Raw genomic sequence first — 18,000 nt, 5'->3', positions numbered from 1 at the left:
CATAACCACTTGATTTTTGTTTTCAATCATCTTCCTGCCCTCCCATCCCAAATACAAACACAAAATATTCTGTACACCAACAAAGTAATAAATTACCAGGTTAGGCCTTCTGCTGTTCCAATGTGCCAACAATGTGAGAGAAAAAAATATCATAGGTTAGAATTATAAACACTAGTTAACTTCCAATAAGACATAATAAAAACTGCCACTGATATCACGTTAATTTCAGTTCATATTACTAAAGGCAATACAGTCCAAAAACCTATGTACCTGTCATTATAATCTGGCATCATGAAAGCTTGCTTCTGCGAAATGGAGTACTATGCAGCATGTCATTTACTTTCCTGTAAACAATGCTGCTTAAGTTATTTTCCAACGGTTTCTAAAGAAATCAGGTAATTAAAATGAAGCCAATCTTGGATCCCAATCCAACAAAGCACATACCTAACTTTCAACTCAGTGGGACTACGCACATGCTGAAAGTTAAGCACATGCTCGAGTGCTTTGATGGATTACGGACCTTGGCCCTAATTAAGTTCTCATTTAAATAAGCATACATCAGGTGCTGCTCCATAGATGAGGTTGCACTGCTGTAAAGGAGATCAGAATTAAGCCCTTAACATATTATCCCATTATAGCTATGGGCCAAATCTGGGTCCAGTAAAAGTGAAGGGCAAAACTCCTATTGATTTCATTGGGACCAAGGTTTGACTTTATGTATTTTTCAAAGAGCGCAGAAAATGTTGTCATACAGTCATCCCACTACAAAGCTTTTCATAGACTCTCCATTTACCCTCTTCTATGGTCCCAACAATTTTTCAGAATGAATAGCACAAACTCTGTGTTCTTTACTTGTCAGAAGTACAATCTCCCTGGCTAAGAAAGACATTTTTCTTTTTGAATTCAGCTTCGCTAGTGGCATTTGTTTTTAATGGACCATTCATGTTCACCTTCTATGACTCCCAGCTGAACAATTGTGCAGGTCCAATCCTTTCCTTTGGGAAAAGTCCATACAATAAACAGACTTAGCACAGAGGCGTTCCAGCTGTGAAGACACTACCCTTCTCTCCGGTAGATCTGCTCCTTGGATGCTACTTCTGCAGCTGAGTCTGAGGGCAGCTGGTCATCTGGGGAAACCGCTTGCTGCAGATCCACTTGCTACTTACCTACACTTAACCTACCCTGCCTTGCCTCCACCATCATGCTACTGTGGTTCAAGCCCCTGTAAAGCAGTGCTCTATGGCATGCACAGGACAAGGACTCTGAATGGATTCTCCACATTCACTCCCACCTCTCCCCACAGCACGATTGCAATGGTTCTCCTCTCTTTCCAGCCAGATGTGACAATCAGATGGAAAGGGCCAGAGCAGATTCAGGCCATATTGCAAGATATTAATTTTAATGTACAATTCCTTTCTTAATTGCCATCCGAAGTCTAAAAACTGAGCTGAAGATCACCTAACAGCTGACAGCTAACATACTCTCTCAAAAACAAACAAAGAAAAAACCCTCCATTCATGAACCAAATTAGCAACAATTGGATCAAACGATTATTCATATTCCACAATCAAACACACAGAGGCACAGCTACTAGCTGATTGGTTTCTAGTCACTGTTTCTCCTGGCTATTTCACTTGATATTCTGCATATCCAAGTTTTCCAGCATTAGACCCACAACTTTAATGAGACACAGAGCTCTGTTATCACTGCTGTTATACTGAGATCCCCAAGGAAGAGAGGACAACATTTAATTGTGTTTATGCTAGCCAACACTGTATACAGAACAAAACATGACTGGGTACGTGCATGTTGCAAGACACCTTTATGCACAACGTGCTATATATTTTCCCTTCAACTCTCTCATATTGGAGAGAATAAAGTCCGTTAAAAATCTTTTCCTCTGGGATTCCAACATAGCTGTAGTGATAATAGAGAACTAGGTTTCATTAATATTTGATGAGTACCAAGCACAATGGCCCCGATCTTCACTGAAGCTACAATAAAAATAATAATAATTAGAGCTGATAAAAATGGGAAAAAATAACAAAATCTGAATTGATAGGAAAACTTCTATTTTCTAAAAATATTTGACTATCCATAACAATAAATATTAATAATGGTGATGATAGACTTGCAGGGGACAGATGCTTCAATAAGCATAACCACACCTGTGTATGCATTTTTTCTGCTTATTTGTTCTTACATAGTTAAGTGATAAGTGTGAAGTTACGTTGACAGAACTCATGGAGTTTGTGATCCTCCAACTCATAGAAAAGACCCCGAGTAAAGTGAAGGATTTTTGGGTAGGATGCCATTCTCTAGTTCTTTGCTAAACACATGGGATGAAATCCTCACGCTACGAAAGTCAATGATGCCTGGATTTCACCCATTGTCTGCTGCCATAACACCTACCACTGTTGTCCAGTTGTGTTTCTTTTAGAGCTGATAAAATTTCAAATTAAAAAAAATTTCAATGAAAAAGGGGGATACATTTTTTTCAAAAAACTTTTCACAACACATTTTTCTATTTTTCCACTAGCGCTAGTCTCTTTTGTTGTCCAGTATCAGTACAGCTGGGAATTAAAGTTGTGCTTTTGCAAATAAAGTAAAAAAAAATTACAGGAAACTCTCCTCGTTTGAGGTTTCATTACAAACTTGAACCTGAGACTAGATTTCTTGAAAGACTGGCTAAATTGTGAACTTTTGGAATCTGGGGCAGTTTACGATTTCACATCCAAACAATATGCAATTTGTGGTTTCACAAGATTTTGATGCAAAACTCAATGGTTTTAACTGAGTTTTGCTCTGAGTTTTTGAGTTCATCTCTACAGAATGACACTGATGAGTTTCACATAGCACTAACAAGATACTTTGTAGCCAATTCAAATGCTTCATTTTTTTTTCAAAGATATACATAGACATAGCTACACCAGGTGACCTGGAAAAAGAAACATTTAAACTTAGCCTTCATTTAAACATCTCACTTTAAGATTGCAAAGTAAGTAAAGGAAAATACTACAATTTACCAGAACAAGGTCAATACCACAGTAGAGTAGAGTTTTCCTTTTAAAGGTTAACTTCTAAGGAGGTTAAAATATTCCTCTCCACATTAAAAACTGACACACACTAGAAGTTTGTCTTTCAAAATCAAATACAAGAGTCGTATTTGATCGGCCACAAACAAAGAGGGTGTGAATAGATATAATTTTTCCAAAGGCAGCTGTTCTAACCTGCCATTAAAAAAGTGTACATCATCAATAAGTTAATGAACCATAATTGTGTAAATTTCACTTATTTACTAGTTGTTTTATTTAATGTGGCACATAAATATTACAGTGATGGGCATACTGTAAGAAAGAAAAACATAGCTAGAGGGATTGACAGAATTGCATGCAGTATATTCTTCTTTTCACTGTTCCTCCATTACTATATGAACAATCCTTATAGTACTTAAATAAAGGTAAAAAAGCATCACCAGAGCCTTTGGAAAATAATTTTCATGCAAATTGTTAATCGCTAATATCTCAGCCACATGGTAAATTATCATAATCTAGCACATATTGACGGAACCTACTGCACACAGATATGACCAGTTAACACTTAATTTTTGCATTCCCCATTTATGCAATTAATTAGAGAACACTTAACATTCTCTCTAACTTCAAGCTCTGCATGATCATGTTTGATCATGAGGGAATTTGAAATCATTTATGGAGCCAAGATTTAAATACAAGAGGAAACTGAGATGGTGAGTGTTAGAAAGAGAAGCATGAATATATTACATGACAGACTAAGCTGTTTGCATCTGAAGAAGCCAACATAGATAGATAGCAGACATTTATTCAGACTAGGATAAACATATATCACTACATGTCAGGTAACTTTTGATCGGATGGGAAATATACAGAGATAGTTATATGACCTGCTGCTGTTCTAGTTTACACCAGTGGCTGAATTAGTCCTCAGCTGCCCTCTGGATTGAGGCAGCACAATAATGGATGTAAACCAGTTCTGCCCTTTTTACCTCACCTTTTGGGCCTTGCTCCAAGTACAGCACAGACAGAGTCAAGGATCTGACCCACTGACTTTTTCCTTCTGATTCATTTCCCAGGGTAATTCATGTCCTCAAATACATAGGCTGTTGTCCTAGTTTACAGAGAAGCCACTCATTTGATATGTCCATTTCAAATAGGTTCTGTGATCTAGGACTATAATAAGTGACTCATTGTTTGAGATTGGTAGCTCCCACATTGTCTTGAGGAGAGAAGATCCAAAGATCCAAGACAGTTATCCCTGCAACCAAGATATAGCACAGCCATTTAAACTGCTGAGAGGCTGGTAGCACCAATAGGCTCTGTGTGTGGGGGAGCGGGGGTGGTGGGAGGTTGGCCTGTCTCTCTGCTTTGAAACTATTTGGAGAAATACTGTATTCATAAGCATCCCGACAGTTATAATTAAATGGTTAGGAAATGACACCTCTGCAGCAGGTTTGATAGTTGGGGGGCTTGCATCCTGGACACTTGGTTTCATTAGCCTTCATATTTACACTGGCCTTGGTGAATGTCCTGGTATCATTTTTCCTTTTCTACAAGATTTGTAAGTTCATTCATTAGCTGCCTTCCCCTCGGAGATCATTTCCTAGGACCAGCAAACACCATATTTGCAGATCTGTATTGTCTTGACCCAAACAACACATCCTTCAGCATGTACTCAGACACTACCGTTCTGCATGTGATATAAAAACTACAGACAGACAGAAGAATCATCTTGGTGCCTGGTTCTATCCACAGTCATCCACTAGAGTGACATAAATTACATTTGTATATAACAAAGGGCCAAATCCTAAATTCATTAATTCTCTCCCTAATGAGGTCCAAAGGAATTTTGACAGTGTAAGGCTTTCAGGTCAGGATTTGCTCCCAAGTTAGAGTAAGGAGAATGTAAAGAATCTCCTCTATCTTATTTTTGTGGAGATCACCAAAGAGTGTTTGTTAATGTACAGGTAGCCGTAATCACAGAACCCATTCTCCATATGAGAAAGGGTACCTATTTTTTTCCCTGTTGAATTTGAGGATTCCTGACTGCAGTGGACAAAGCATTATTAAATCACGTCATTAGCTTATGTGCAAGATGACACCCTGTGTTTCAGGATAGACTCAGTGGAGGTACTGCATTGCAAAGCTGAGCAAGGATCTCTGGCGGCTTTTACCACCTACCAATCCAAGCTCCAATGGATGAAGTGACAGGACCCTATGAATTTTAAATAGGCACCAGATCACATTACCTCCCAATCTAACAGTCTAGCTGAGCCATCCTACAGTTATACCCAAAACCTAGCAGCACACATAGGAGGTTGAGGTAATGCTGGGTTACAATAGAAAGAAGCCTATTACTATGCAAGTTCACTGAAGACTGCGTGTTTAGAGAGTCATCTATGACTGTGGCTAAGCTTAAATTTTGGTTTTCAAGAGACTAATGAGCCCGATTTTCATTGGTGTTGAGCACCTACACCTCCAAATGACTTCAAATGGATGCCTGTTTAGCGATGTTTCTAATTAACATATCACAGACATTTCAGTACAGATGTGGCCAGGCCCACTTTTCTGCATGGTGCAGGTTCCTCTTGCTGCTGGGTGTGAACTACTCCTCCTGGAAAGTCAACTGGAGTTGAAGATGCTCAACACGTCACAGGAACAGGCCCTCCCATTTTTAATGCAAGTACTTGCTGTAGTGTTAAATAAGCAAAATGCACTGAGTGAGGTTTGTCAGAGGCAATTTCTAACTGTGGCAAGTGATAACAGCTCCTGTAGAAGAGTTACCATCATGAAACTCTCTCCTCAAATAGAAAGGGGGCCAGATCCCCAGTTGGTGTATTTGTACCAGCTACTGATCTGGCTCATGATGCTCAGAAACAAACCCATTCATTGACTGGTCACAGCCAAGGTGAAGACTATAAGCAATGACTGTGTTATTCTGTACAAATACCAGTCTGATAGTTAAAAATATCAGTTTGTGTCATTAATGTCAGCCTGTCTCTTTAAAATCAGACATAGAAACAACTTCTTGCTAGCTACATCCACTATAATCCGATAGGTGCTGTAAGAAGCTGTAATATTTAAGGTCTTTTAGCTGGTACCTCTAACATCCTGATTATCCGTTAAATATTAAATGCTTTCAATATAGATTCATAAAAGAGGCTAATGATCTCCTGCCACTTGAAGGATGAAGATGGTAAATGATGACTGATTTTTGTTTTGTTTTGATTCTGCCAGGCAGGCTGATGACTTTATATTCTGTGTCCATGGCTCAATGACCCACAAATCTCCTTTGATATGCCAGGCAGCAGAGAGAACCAAGCTGAACGGATCAGAAGGAAAGTGAAAGGGATTCAGCAAGCCCCCCTACACCCTCCCCCAATGAAGCCATCATGTGACAGAAATCCTAAGACTCTGCTGTGAAAGGGGGGTGGGGGAAGGGAATAGGGCATTGTGGTGGCACAAGCTGATAGAGACGTCAGAGCCGCTTCAGTAATCTCACGACGCTTTGGCCCAGTGTGGGGGCAAATGAGGCCCATATTCAGCATGGCGTGACAGGTAGGACCACCCCGAAAAAGCTGTGAGGGGGCAGGCAGTTGGACAAATCAAAGCAGAAGAAAGTAATTTTCGATAAATTAAAGAAATCTCCATGGAAATTAGCATGAAACATTTTCTAATCTCCCGCTTTTCACTGCCGACAAGGGTCACTGGTTTAACTTCTCTCTCTTATTTTATTATTCCCCAGCCACATTCCTCTGCTTTTTTTATATCCTTCAATTTTTACTACCTCTTTTTCTTCCAGTCTATCATTTTTAGCCTTCCTTACATCAGCTTCTTAACCCTTTTAGGACTTCCACTGTTAAATATTCTCGAGAATTAACTGATCCATGGCAGTTTAAAAGACATGCTCCAAAGCAATTGCCATTTCTAAGAATCTGTCTATTGAGTGGGCCGTCATGTTAACTGTGATCAAAGTAACATTCCCTTCATTGCAAAAATTGAAAACCATGGTTTGGTTTGTTTTTTGCAATCTCCTTTAAACTTATAATTAGACCACAAATGCTGTTAGAAGCCTACAGCAAGTGCATTGTTGGAGGTAAGGCTGCTAAGCCAGAACATGATCAGTTTTTAGTTATTTCAAATTTGTATTTAAAGTATCTTTCTCTTTCTCTCTTTGCTACTCTGTCTTTGATATCAGAGGGTCTTAGGAATAATTCCTTTTCTTTCACACACTTTGTTTTAGAAGTTCAAATCTGGGCACGTTTTAAATTAAGTTGATCTGAGGATGTATACTTTTTAAAAAGGTAGCAACATCTTTGTTAGTGAATCTGACATAGCAAAGAGGCTGCCATGTAAATAATGATTACATGGATAAAGGAATAACATTTCTCATAGGAATAACATTTCTCTCAACTTTCTAGTTAAGTGCATTAAACAAATAAAACTACAGTGGTCCATGATACAACATTTAGGCTAAGGAGAGACAGAAAACAAAAACAGAAGCATGTACTGTTTACAAACTAAACAGCTTAAATGCCAGATGTATAATCTAATCATTAGACTGTTTAATTTCATCAAGAATACTGGGTCAAATCTACAGTAGGGGTCAAACTCATCCTTTATGACTACTTAGCAGTAAAATGGAGGTTATATGCCACATTTCAAACCCAATAAGTCTTTTTGTGCAGCATACCTATGCAAGAAAGATTTTCAAGACCTCCCCTGAGCAGCGTAAATTTGACAAACTGAAGATATCATAATAATGTTGCACAGGAAGAGTGAAAACTTTAAAATGGTTATTAAGGATGATGTAAATAGTGATGGCAAAGTTAGTTAAGTCTTTGTCCCTCCTCCTCCCCCCAAACTCCCTTCAGTGCTAGATGGTATTGCCTGTGAGAACAATGACCCCAGATGTTTCATGATAGGGTATAGGAGTGTGTTCCTTGGAACGGTTTTGATAAAAAGTGGTCCAAATGTGTCATTTGCCATCAATATGGAAAAGAGTTATATTTAGAATGAAAACTGGTAGAGTTTCTATCAGTTTTACTACTTGCACAAGCAGTGTGCTACATGTCTCATTTTCTTGAACAAGACAGATGCCTCTGGTGTGAAAAATACAGATGTTCGCGTATACAACAGACAACTGTGGTTTATCAAAAATACACTACTGGCACTGACTGATGTCAGGCTTAATCATTCAGCATTCTAGTGGGAGCGAGTGAATTATTGGGTCTTAGTCATGAGTAGTTTATGTTTAAAAAGTAATACGTCATCTTCTTTCTTCTTTATAGGGGTTGGAAACTATTGAGCAGACAGCAAAGCCTGAGGCTTTAGGTAAGAAGCTGAACGGAACCCAGAAGTGAAGGTGCACAACAAGAGGGTATAGACATGGACAAGTATCCATGTTTTTTCTGAAAAAAATGTCAATTCAAGAAAAAATTTAGCATTAGAAATATTACATTGAAACATGGAGCCCTCGGGCCGGGGGAGGACGGAGGAGGTGCGGGAGGAGATGGAACCTACGTTTATTTGAAAAATAAATTTCCATATGTAATCTCAGCAAAATATACATTACTTAACAATTATGTGTTTAAATCTAGGCATAGTTTAACAAACAGATTCTTAATTTATTCACTGCTTATCATATTCTAGATGATGTTTAAACAACATTACCCACGCACACACAGGACTGCTTTATTAGTTTAGAAGAATTCACCTGAAGAAAGAAATTATTTTTATTCCACCATTTGTTTTTAGCAATCATAGATCAGGTGGTATGCACCCGTGTTTGGGTTCACCAAATTGAATCATTCATTTCTTCTGTCCTATGTTCCTTCAGCAATAGCATTAAAAGTTGCCAAGCAGATATAAGTGCACTAACAAGGCATTAAAGTTGCTCAATATTTTGCAATATGAAATATTTATTTAAAATTGTTCAAGAAAAAAAATTATATCAAGCCTGCCCATAATTTGATAGAAAAAATACTTTCCCTTTAAATAAAAAATGACTAGCATGAACCCAGGTAATATGAAAAGAGGAAGGCATGTCTTGAAAATATCAAGCCAAACCTGAAACTTATTTATATAAGCTACCAAGCTGAGATCAAATTTTAGGTCCGTGGGGCTGTTAACTCAAGTAACATTTGATGGATCACTGTATTGTGCAAAATGACTATCATCTACACCCAGCTCAAGTGCAAAGCTAGAAATTTGAACACGCTGTTGATCTCATTAGGAGTCACAGAGGTGCAGTACATTGTCCCACTCAGTCTTCAACCATTGTTGCCAAGTGTCCATGATTACATGTCAGAGATTTTGAGGAGGGAATCTTTTGGAACATAATAAATAACAGTCTTATCTTGCACATTTTTTAAAATTTGAGGAATGTAATTTTGAGAGGTAATATTAGTTACCCAGTTAGCTCAGCACCCCATAGGAGTGGGTCCTGTATATCACTGTAGTGAATTACTGCAAATATAGGATCTGATTTGATAAAAATTATCAAAGGGCTGGAAAGAATGGGCCAGATTCTCCATGGTGGCTGTTTGCATTTCACCACTGGCAAAATCTGGCTCTAAAGTTGCTCAGCTGACCAGGTAGAATCAAACCAGTGTAAGGATAATCCTCTGGTGGCTTAGACCCTGACATGGGGGACTCTTACACCCCTTACCCAGCCTGCTATTGGCATAGCAGGGGTAAGTGGGTGTGGCCAAAATAACCCTGCACCATACCGATCTTAGGCTGCATATTTTGGCCCCTTGTGACTATTTGTAGTGAGCTCAGGAGAAAGACCCTGCAGCGGGGAAACAGAGGTAACAGGATCAGGGGAATGCAAAGGTACCCATTAAAACAACCTTGCACCCCTTGCTTGACTTACTGCACTTCAGCCACACCCTAACATCTAGCCCACTGACCTATGAGGAAACATGAACAGAGATGAAGATGTATAATTTGGTTAAGTGATTAATAAGGAGGCCATGACACCAGTCTTCAAATATTTGAAGGATGTAGAAGAGGACTGCATGTAACTAGGAATAAGAAAATGAAATTAAGGAAGAAATACATATTGGTGTTCCCAACTGGGTCATATCATGCCATCGATAGTTAAGCAGAAGGTGCTCAATGAGAACTCTGCTTAAAAAACAAAGATACTAGTGAGATCCATCAAGCTGTGGAATTATCCTCTGGGGAAAAAGTGGAAACCCATTGTTTGAGATATTTGAAATTAGTCTGGACAAAACACTAGTGCAGAGATCAATCCTGCAGTGGCATAGGGTAGGACAATGGAGGAAAGGTAGATGACTTAGTAAGTCTTTTCTATCTCCAGCCTCTATGATTCCATGACTTCTGAATCATGGAATTTAATGATCACTGGGAGTCTGAGTAGGAATCCAGATTTTATTTTCATTTTTAACTCAGAGACAGATCAAAACAGCAGCAACCTGTTGGGTCAAAAAAGGCCCTATGTGACCTCGGAGACAAAGAGCATAGTAGTAAGGAAAACCTTTTATTGATGTGATAAATGTAATGTTTTTTAAAACTCTGGTGACTGGACTAAAATGAAAGAACTGAGAAAGAACTCTACATTGGCCCAAAGATACAAGTGCCTGGGATATCTTCTTGGAAGTGGCAAGTTTTGTGCACAAGTAGAAAACTCAAAGCAATTTAGATTGCCTAAGAAAAGATAACAAGAAACAAATCCACCATCTCCTTAGTTCAACAGGATAGTACTTCATATTTATACCATAGTTTGACACCATCTCAGTACCTAAGGTTTCATATACTGTACAGAATGAGGAATCTGAGAAATTATTCCTTTATCGTAAGATGCATTTACATAAATGCCCTCTCAATTAGTCCAGACTTTGAGAAGCCCCTTAAAGTCAGGTGGCTAGCGTCTTTAGTAGCGAGAAACATAGTTTTACTGCAGGAAGACAATGGTCAAGAACAAGCAATTGACTTCACTAGTGTGAAACTTTTCTCCCAAGAGACTCGTTATTCAAGGACTGAAAAAAGAATGGCTTTCCATCAAATGGACTTGGGAGAGTTTCAGGTACTATCTCCAGGGGCAGGAACTTGTATTAGAGACCAAATAGAGATGTTTACAATAGAACGAGAGAGAAAGAAATAATTTGTACTGTAGGAGATGGTACCTGTCCCTGCAGCCATATACATTTACCATTTTTCATTGACCTTAGCAACAGAATATGGCAGTAGATTTTTTCATGAACAGAGGAATCTTTTCCACTTTCAGGAGAGGGACAAGGCAATGTAATGACGAGGGCTCTTTAACTCCTGTAAGCTGGAGCATGGCTGGGCAGATGGTTTTCTCTCTACCTAACCTAACCTTTACTTGTCTCACTCAATCACTCCAGCAGCATCATTTGTCCTTTATCTCTATGCCTGGACTGGGATTCATCTGGAATGAATCTAGTTTATAGGGTGGGAATCTGGCAGTAGGAATGGAGGTATGCAGCAGCAAGACTATGCTGTAGCATGTCCTTTGAAATGAGAGCCTGCGAGGTGCTAAATATTGAACTCTTCCATTTTCCTTGGCATGTGGTTTGTGTTTATTGGTGATTCTGATGGATCTGCACCTGTGGAAAGATTTTGATTGCGTGAGAAAGAAGCCATTTGGAAAGCAGGTTAGTAAACAGAGGGCTATGATTGGTGGAGGGATTTATGGGTGGGTTCAAGAACCCTGTAAAGTAGGCTCCTTTCCCCAATTAATTCACCTAAGTAAGGGAGCCCAGAGGGAAGATCTGGCAGAATTCTTAAGGCAGCCTGATGGAGACAAAGAGCCTCTGTCATTTTTCCCTCTAGTTTTGGCTGTTCATTCTCTGGAGTTGAGCAATGCTCATGGTTTGGATTTGCAAAGTTTTGTGCAAACATTTTTTTTCAGTTCCTCCCCAAACCCTAAATCCTTTGTGCTAAATTCTGCCCTCACTTACATCCCAGAAATCCTGTTTTGTATTACAAGGGGTTGCCCAAGTGTAGGAAAGGACAGAATTTAAGTCCCCCTGTTTTTTCCCTCTGCAATGAAAAAAAAAAACCCATCCCTTTCTTTGAAGAAAAGCCCATGTATGGGTTAGAAAGCCAAGATCTGAAGCTCATGGAGTTTATGGAGAATCGTCCTGCTGGGAAGTGCCTCGCCACGGAGCAGGAGCACGCACCTCCAACATTTCCAGGGAATGTCAGATCCTAGGAGATCTTCAGGTGGCTCAGATACCTAGGTGCTTCAACACTATTCCCTGATTTCTCCTATTCCCTGTCTCATTCATGACAACATGACTCCCTTGGGACCCATATTCCCCTGGACTGCTGACTCCCTACACAACTACATCACTGCTTGGGTGGCAAAATCCCTACAGGGGAATGGAGGAGAAGGAGGATGTCACAAAGAGCAATCTTAGCTCTCATGCACAGCACAGTAAGGGTATGTCTACACTATGAAATTAGGTCGAATTTATAGAAGTCTTTTTTTAGAAATCGTTTTTATATATTCGAGTGTGTGTGTCCCCACAGAAAATGCTCTAAGTGCATTAACTCGGCGGAGAGCTTCCACAATACCGAGGCAAGCGTCGATTTCTGGAGTGTTGCACTGTGGGTAGCTATCCCACAGTTCCCGCAGGCTCCGGAAATGAGATTCAAAAGTTTGCGGTTCTCTTCCTGTCTACCTGGCCAGTGCATCTGAGTTGAGAGTGCTGTCCAGAGCGGTCACAATGGAGCACTCTGGGATAGCTCCCGGAGGCCAATACTGTCGAATTGTGTCCACAGTACCCCAAATTCGACCCGGCAAGGCCGATTTAAGCACTAATCCACTTGTCAGGGGTGGTGTATGGAAATCGATTTTAAGAGCCCTTTAAGTCGAAAAAAAGGGCGTCATCGTGTGGATGGATGCAGGTTTACATTGATTTAACGCTGCTAAATTCGACCTAAAGTCCTAGTGTAGACCAGGGCCAACACTTTATCTTCAAAAGTGTGTGGCCTCTATTATGCCCGGGAGGTTTCTATAGAATGAGAGGAACTGAGGGGGAGCACGGGGTTTAGGCTCAATCTCCACACACCTATCCAAATAAACATGGATTTAAATCACTAGAATTTCCACTGTTTTAATCTCCTCCAAATGGAAAAAAAAAGAAAAACAAAAACAAACCCTGACTGGCTGATTTGGCCCAGTCTGTATTCTCCTCCTGTTGGATTCTGTAGGCAATACATCCACGACACCACAGACACTTCCATGGCAAGACTGAACAGAAAGAAGATATGAGGGGAAACGCCCTTCAAAAAAGGGCAATTTAGGCCAAGGGAAATGAGAAAGTCTGGCTATCTCTACCTTTTGTAGAAACCTCACCTCTTTTCCTTTAAATAAACTTTACTGCAAAGGGTGTGATTCTGCTCCCACTTACACTGTGCAAGTCAAGAGTAAATCCACTCAGTTATTGGCGTTTTAAACCAGTTGCTAGCCAGCATGAAATAGGAATTAGACCCCAAACATATATACAGTACAGCACTGTATGTGTGTGTGTGAATAATTAATTGAAGTTATAATTATATTACTCATTATAGTGGCAGAGATTTTATTCCTTTGGTGAGAGGTTAGTTGGGCTTTTTTTCTGTTTTGACTGTTTCAGCACATCAGGCAGTCATTTAGCATTCAAGCTCAAAGTCTCTTTTTTTTTTTTAATGAAAAATTGTTTAGTGCTCCCGGGGAGAAAAAACACATTTCCCTTTACCTGGTTCACCATTTGTTGCTTCAGGGACAACAGATTATTGAGTAGGCTCCAGGAAAAAAAAATAGCTTAGTTGTACAAAAGGAAAATTTGCATTAAATCATTTCAACTCTTTGAGAAAAATTGTTTGCATTTTCTTTTTTCCAGCGTTCCTTTTGAATGTGAGACAGAAGCAGTTGTGCTAGTGATCATATAGCAAGCCCAATTCAGTATGGATGCGCTTCTTAACTTGTCAAATTTCCTTATCCCTGCAACCATCCAAAGAACTTCTCCTCTTCCTCCTTCTCCTCCTCTCGCTGTAATGATTACTTTCACAGTGCACACAGAGAAGTTAGATAAAAAGATAAATACTCTCGCAGGAAGGTTGCAATGAAATGTTACTTTATTTCTTAGAATTCAGAACAATACACAAGAACCCAAAAACAGGGAGAGACAAAGCAGGCTTCTCCCTAAAACAGAGAGGCACAACTCACCCCATCTTACTCTAGGTTGGTTGGTTGCTGACAGATGGATGCTAAACCCAGATTGCCTGCTTCCCTACAAAGCTCCCTGGCCCTGCCAGCAAGGAGGGCCAGGAAACTGCCCTGAAATTTAAGGTGACAATATACAATTTTAACAGAGTTTTCAACATGGCCCAATTATTACCTTAATTCTTGGGCCTGACACTACCCAGGGATCCCACTATTTTGGACAGCATTCTCACCCAAGTTGAAAGAACGAGGAATGCTTGTGGCACCTTAGAGACTAACAAATTTATCTGTGCATAAGCTTTCATGGGCTAAAACCCACTTCATCAGATGCCCCTGAAAGCTTATGCCCAAATAAATTTGTTAGTCTCTAAGGTGCCACAAGGACTCCTCGTTCTTTTTGCTGATACAGACTAACTCGGCTACCACTCTGAAACCTGTCACCCCAGTTGCTTATCCTAGGAACTGCAAAAGGCTGAACATAGCTTGTGCTGTTGAGTAGAGAAACTTTTTTCTGTATTTAAAATCCCCTTAGGGCAGCATTCCCAAATGTTTGAAAGCTGAGCCACTCCCCCGCTTCTGTAAAACAAAGCCAATCATCTCCCCTTACACCCCAGCATGTTATCAGAGCAGCATGGGGGAAACGTGCAGGTCCCAGGTTTTGTGCCCCCTCAGCTGGCCTTTCATGTTCCACCGCGGGGACATATTCCATACTTTGGGTAGACCTGCTACAGGCCAACTCACTTGCACGTTTCCTGTTAGGTGAGTTGGGTTTCCCCTTTCAGGTCATGAGGCAAAATTCCCACACCACTTTGGGTGTAGCCAAGCATCATCCCTTCTCCTCTCCTCTACCCTCAAAACACAGGGGGAGAAATCCTGGCCCACATTGAAGTCAATGAGAATTTTGCCATCAGCTTCACTGGGGCCAGTTTTCACCCAGGGTCTTCAGTCTGAATTCTGCAGAGTCTACTCCTTGATTCCAGCAGCAGCAGCAGCATGAGGTGGAACTATAGTGACAAACCACTGGCTTGGGCCCCAGGCTTCCATCATTATATTCCACTCTCACGTCACTTTAGGACTTCCCTGTGAGTTACACTTGAGCCCCGGGTGCTCAGAAGCTTTAAAGTTTACATAGATTTGGGTGGCTTTGGGCTTCCCTGGCAGCAGCATGCCATGCTCTCTGGGGCAAGCCGAATGGGGAAGCTCCAGAGCATGTGTAAAGTTTGAGATGAGCAGCAGCTGGGTCCTGCCTAGAGCCAGCCACCTGATCTTCGAATGCACGGAAAGCTGTGGGGCACAAAAGAAAGCCTGGAGCATGTTTGGAGGGAAGATTGATCTAATCTGATCTGAACCTGGAAAATGGTCAGTTTAGTTCAGATAAGGAGGGTAAAGGATGGCACTGGTGTAGTCTAGCCAGGAATTGACATGCTGTTGTATCTGTTGTCCAACAATAAGATCTAATTTAGCAAGGCTATAGGGCCATTAGTTTTAGGTGATAGCAGCCTCTTCTTTTCCCTTTAAAGAGAGATCTTTTGATCCTATATGGACAGTCACTGTCTGTTTCTTTCATTGTGTGGCATAACCCATTTGTTTTACCCCGGAAATGGAGCGTTTGATCTGATTCCTGGCCTAATGGTGGAAAATAGGAACGAACTGGTGAAGATCAGGGTTTGCATTAGATGCACTGCAATAAAAAAGGAGCTTCTGAAGGGGGAAAAAAGTCCTTCGCCGAGAAAAGACGTGTCCCAGACATGGATGTGTGTTTCTGTGTACACCAGAGACAGAAAGTGAGTTTGTAGTTGAAGAGCTGAGTAAACTGAGACAAGATTATGGGATTAATCAGAACCAGACAAGCAGGGCCAGGGGAATGGGTGTCATTTGCATGGGCTGGCATTACTAGGCCCAAAAGCAGCGCAGTACAAAATCCTTCCCATGAAGAGCTTTTCAAAGGCCCACGGTGCATGGAGATAAGAATGAAGGGTTAGGGACTGGCTAGCAGAAGGAGAAGAAGCCACTCCTTAGACCATGGGAAAATTATTTTAGGGGATCCAGGCCCCTAAGGGTTGTTTGATTACTTCAAAACTTGTCAGTGACCTTTCTCTTTCATTTTTACTTGGTCCTCATGACTTTTGACACTTTTACCATGACAAAATTACAGTCACGACATGTGCATCCAGCAGGCAAACAGGTCAGGATTTATCTTTGTAGATCTACTGTATCTGGTTAACACTTTATGCCTCTCTTCTAAAAACAATCAGGGATGATTTTCTGCCACAAGAAACAGCTACTAAATCTTCTCTTTGCCTTCACCTCAGCTCAAAGGATACCACAAAACACACCTTTTCTTTTGCCCTGTACACTTACCCTAGTTCAGTGCTTCTTCCTGTTCAACTTACAACTCCTCCCCCCACCACCACATAACAATGCGGTACTTTGATTTGATCTATTATAAATACTGCATATGCAAGAAGAGTAAATAGCCATTGGAGTTAAGAGATACTGTCCCAACCCCAAAAGATCAGTCTCCTACCTCTTAGACTCTTGTCTGTCACACCTTTATCGCACTATACTGCTGTCTGATATGCTTTCCCCCGCCTCTGCAAGGCCTAAATGTGTCTATGTGAGCACAATAGGGGGATGATATTCACCCTCCTGGGATTTGTTTTCATTGCCCATCAGAGATTCCTGGTTTTGCAGAAAGGGGTCTGAAAACAGGAGTAGCACATGTGCCATCCAGTATTGCCTGGCATAGGGCCTTCTCCTGCTCCACTGAAGTCACTTGGAGCTTTGCTACAGTCTCTAACAGAGGCTGAATCAGGCCCACAGAGAAGAGCCATTTATGGGCCAAGTTCTCTATTGGTAAATGGAAATAACTTCAATGAAGCCCGTGGACGCGGCTTATTTACACCCACAGATAATTTGGCCCTATGTCTTCAGGATGTTCTAAGTAACACCCAGCTCCTGCCTTTCCAAGGACATGACCCTAGAGCGGTTGTGGGAATAGGTAGGGCTAAACAATTCAGGGATACAACATGAGTTAGAAACTTCCTCTGCCAGTCCCTGTTCAATTCCATCTGTCTACTGAGGGCAGCGTTTATTGCCTTAAATATTGTACCCAGGCAGTGCGGTGATGGGTGTGAATAACAAGAGAAAGAAAATGAAAAAAGAAAAAAAATCGAATTTTGTTTTACAAAATAACGAGCAAAAGGGTTTTAGAAGATAGAGACCCACTCATTCTCGAGGTTTTGTTCCTTGTAACTGACAGTGTACTAACTCCTTAAAAGGAATGGAGAGAGCACGGTAAGTGACAGAGAGGTGACTTTTCTCTCCACAAAGGAGATCTCCATCAGCAGACTGACAAAAAACTAATGGGAAGAAAATAATAAAAGGACTTGAATAGGACAAATCTTTGATTTTTGGGGGGTTACGGGGAAAGCAGGGGTGTAGGATGGGAAGGCACTGTTACATGAAAGAAATATTCTTTGCCTTCATTTGCAGTGTTTTCCCAAGCTTGTCATGTAGCAGATTCCAGGTGGCCAGAAATCATTTTTAAAGTATCACAGGAATCCCACAAGACTTTTAATTGCCAGGCATCTATGCTCTGTGCACTGTAGTGGAGTGTGGGCCCAGCCCTACAAAGTGCGGAGTGTCCTGATGGCCAACTGAAGTCAGTGGCTCAGCCCCAGACAAAAGTCATTTGGCGTCTCCATGAACCAAATCCTGAGCCCAAACCCAGCACGTGAGACCAGCGATGAACTAGAAGGG

The sequence above is a fragment of the Lepidochelys olivacea genome (genome assembly GCF_965140295.1).
Source record: "Lepidochelys olivacea isolate rLepOli2 genome assembly, chromosome: 10".
Classification (NCBI taxonomy): domain Eukaryota; kingdom Metazoa; phylum Chordata; order Testudines; family Cheloniidae; genus Lepidochelys; species Lepidochelys olivacea.
The sequence above is the reverse complement of the archived record's forward strand: the minus strand, read 5'-3'. Positions refer to the sequence as shown.